Genomic DNA, 4,202 nt, shown 5'->3' with positions numbered 1-4,202 from the left:
ATTCTGAAGAGGACAATGTTGTCAACAAACCCACATCTGGAACCTCAAAAGGGAATAGCAACTGGTCGGAAGCCCAAAAAGCCTTGCTAGAAGAGCTCAAGAAGGATTTTAAAAGTCAAATGAAAGAGGTAGAAGAAAAAATGGGAAAAGAAATGAGAGGTATGCAAAATAGAGTCAATAGCTTGGAAAAGGAAGGACAAAAATTAACTGTAGAAAACAAGTCCTTAAAAAATGAAATTGGCCAACTGGAAAAAAAAAAGTACACTGAAGAAAACAAGTCCCTAAGAAATACAATAGGCCAACTGGAAAAAAAAGTACATTGAAGAAAACAAGTCCCTAAAAAATACAATTGGCCAAATGGGGAAGGAGGTACAAAATCTAATAGAAGAAAACAATTTGTTAAAAAAATTAGAATTGGACAAATGGAAGCTAATGAGACTATGAGAGAGTGAGAATCTGTCAAACAGAAACAAAAGAATGAAAAAATAGATGATTTTTTGGTGAGGCAATTGCAGTTAAATGACTTGCCCAGGGTCCCACAGCTAGTAAGCGTTAAGTGTCTGAGGCTGGATTTGAACTCAGGTCCTCCTGACTCCAATGCCAGAGCTCTATTCACTGTGCCACCTAGCTGCCCCCAAAAAATAGATGAAAACGTAAAACACCTCATTGGTAAAAAAAATCAATCCAGGAGATGCAGGAGAGACAATTTAAAAATCATTGGTCTACCTGAAAATCACAATGAAAAAAAGAGACTGGACAAGAAAAGAAGAAAGAAACCTTCCCCACAAGAGGAACTTCCAAACCCTCTTATTCCTACAGGATCTCCTCAGCCTTGGTCCTCAGAGGGACAAACTCAGTAAACTGCTTGTCGTAGTACTCATCCAAGACACACGTGTACTTGCTGTAGCTGATCAGGTGGTTTACAGGAAGTACTTATGCTGAGCTAGTTTGTTATCTAAGCTCCAGAACACCCAAGCAATACCAAGAATGGTAGATATGACAGGATCAGAGAAGTCACAACCAGGGGAAGAAACAACTCCTACAATGCTGACTCTCTCTTCCTTTTCTAGGTTTCCAAGACATTTTACTTGGCTAGCTCACTCATAAAAATGGGAATCAAGATATGTAGGATAACCACTGTCAGCATACACTAAATAATTTGAGATTTCTCTAAAGGCTTCTGCCCATTGAGAGATAGAGTCCACCTGACATGATAGATATACTGACGTGATAGCCCATGTCACATGAATATTGAGACGGAGTAATTCCAACATAAACTGAAACTTCTTAGCAGCCTTAGGCATGTTAGAGGTGCTGGCCACCAAATCCGTTCTCTTTATTATATACATCACCTTTCCATCAATTTCCATTGTTAGCTTGAGAAGTATCTGAGTACTTCATACATTTCGTTTCCTCTTTCTCAACAATCCGCTTAGATGATCACATCACTCTTGGAATACTTAGATAGAGGCTGTGTTATCACAGTTTTTCCAGAGCCGAAAGTGCCAGGGATAGCAGTAGTTTCTTCTTGTACACATGAGAAAAACATCTTGAGGACTTGCTGACTAGTTAACAGAGGGCGATTGCCTGGTAGTTTCTCAGTGACAGGATAGACTGATGTATAGGCCATATTGGACCATGGTGAACTTCTTTACTCCCTCAAATTCAAGCTCCAAGGTATCATAGTTGCCATATGTGGAACAGCATATGTTACTGTACCTTAACCACAGTTGCATGATAGCAATATAATTTTGTGATATGACTGCCAACCTGAAGGTTTTTACAACGTGTAAAATCATTTGATATCTCTGCTAAGAGCAGATACATTGACTCCTCTGGGAATATAAATGCTTTGAGTTTGTTGGCTGATGTCTGATAAAGCCCTCTGAATTTCATCAAAAATGTTAAGACCAAGCTCCAGTGAGAAGAGTTTGCCTGTCCAGGGTACTGAATCACTAATAGATATGCCACATACACCTCAACAGTGGTCATGTAACCTTCTAACTGAACAAGGTAATGGTCGCAGAAATGGGGTTTGAACTCCAAATTCATTGCTCTTCCTACCATGTCAGATAGTAGGACTGAGAACCAAAAATAACCTTACAGGTGATAGAATTCAACACTGTTATTTTACAAATGAGGAAACTGAAGTCCATAACTGCATAACTGCACTGGTCATGTTACAGGCAGTGACCACAGGTCCTGAGATTCCATGCACATCTCCAAATGCACTTTCTTGCTCTTCATCAGGGATTTTGGGTAGTTGGAAGAAATCCATCCCATCAATTTGCTGCTGCAAGAGCTGCTGAGGATGGTGTGGGCAGTCAGGAGAGATGAAGCCCTTTAACTCTCTCCAGTACTCTCCACTGTACTCACTGATACTCGCTCTACCTATCCATTCCCAGAAAATTCCTTTGCATTTATTTTGTGTCTATGCATATGTATGTGTGTGTGTATATATATTTGCATTTGCTTTTCCAGTACATGTTGATTCTCCTTAATAAAAGATAAGCTCCTTGAGGGCAAGAACTATTTAGTTTTTGTCTTTTTCTGCTCAGGGTCTACTACAGAACCTGGCAGGTGGTAGGTGCTGAATAAATTCCTGTCGAATAAATGAATGAATGAACACCCATTTTAAAGATAAGGAACCTGATGCTTAGAGAGATTAGGAGACTTGACTGTGGTCACACAGCTAGTAAGTATTGGACTCAAGACCTGAATCCAGGCTGTCCTGACTCCAAGTCTAACACTTTCTCAACTATACCACTATATCATGAGAAAGTGCTTTATTAAATACCTCGTAGCTTGACATTATACATTTTCATTCAAATTAATTCAGTTGAAAAATATTTCAGTTGCCACTATGTGCAAAGCACTCTGTCAGACACTGAAGATGCAAAAATAAAAAAATGACTAGGTGCCTTACTTCAAAGAGCTTGTGTTCTACTAGGGGTGGATCATGGTATGAGCAGATATTTCAGACACAAAGGTAAAAGGCAATGATGGAAACAACAATAGATTTGGGTTTGAATTCTGCCTCCACTATTTATTAAAGCATGACCTTAAGTGAATCACTTAATCTGAGGACTCTCTGGGCCTCAGTTTCCTTACTTGTAAAGTAACAGGGTTGAATTCTATCACCTGTAAGGTTATTTTTGGTTCTCAGTCCTACTATCTGACATGTAGGAAGACCAATAGATTTGGAGTAAAAGGACCCAAGTTCAAAGCCCATTCTTGCCACCGTGACCTTGGGCACTTAACCTTACTACCTCTGTGACTTTGGACAAGTCTCCTAACTTCTCTGGGACAAAACTCCCTCATCTGTCAAATGAGAGTTGGACCAGACACCCCTGGTCTCTTCCAGCTCTTGATCTATGATGTGATGAGACTGTAACACAGTATTGCAGCTGGCAAGTTTCAGAGCCAGGATTCTCATCCTTGCCTCCTAACTTCAGACTTGGTCCTCTCTCCATGAAAAGCAGCTAGATGGCTCAGTGGACTGAGTGCTGGTCCTGGAGTCAGGAGTATATGAGTTCAAATTTGGCCTCAGACACTTACTAGCTGTGTAACCTTGGGCAAGTCACTTAACCTTGCTTGCCTCAGTTTCCTCATCTGTAAAATGAGGTGGAGAAGGAAATGGAAAGCCACTCCAGTATCTCTGCCAAGTAAATCCCAAATGGGGTCACAAAGAGTTGGACACAACTGAACAACAATCTTTCCATTATACAATGCTGGTTCTGTAATTCAAAGAATAAAATGAGTTCCATGGGTTCTGCTAGGCTAATCAAATCTCGCTTCCAAGATACAGAAACTAGTACCTTTGGTAGTTAGTACAAAGTAGGCATATGATCTGGATCTCTGGGAGTTGGGGGGAGGGTATTAGCTTTTGAAGGAGGGAAGAAAGTTAGAGATCTGAGTTTTGAAGAAAACTAAGGATAATAATACCTGTTGCATTATTGTATTAGCTGCTTGCAAGCATTATCAGGAGGACTATATGAGGGAATGTATTTAAAGTAATTTGCAGACCTCAAAGTATTATATAGTTGTCACTATGAAATAGGTAGAGCAAATAACAAATATCATCACCTGCATTTTACAGATGAAGAAACTGAGACTCAAGTGAAGTGGTGTCCTTCCCAATTGTATAGATACAGAGTTCCAAAAGTCTTGGTGCAGTTTTTAGCTTTTCGTAAGCCTTAGTA

General features: G+C 39.9%; 1 pseudogene; it reads right to left on the bottom strand.

Annotated features, from left to right (window-relative positions):
* Positions 1–813: 813 nt before the first annotated feature.
* LOC114047808 lies at positions 814–2,278 on the bottom strand (annotated as a pseudogene).
* Between the last annotated feature and the right edge of the window lie 1,924 nt (positions 2,279–4,202).

This window comes from Vombatus ursinus, unplaced genomic scaffold (assembly GCF_900497805.2).
Source record: "Vombatus ursinus unplaced genomic scaffold, bare-nosed wombat genome assembly UNPS02014791.1, whole genome shotgun sequence".
Lineage (NCBI taxonomy): Eukaryota > Metazoa > Chordata > Mammalia > Diprotodontia > Vombatidae > Vombatus > Vombatus ursinus.
The sequence above is the reverse complement of the archived record's forward strand: the minus strand, read 5'-3'. Positions and strand labels throughout refer to the sequence as shown.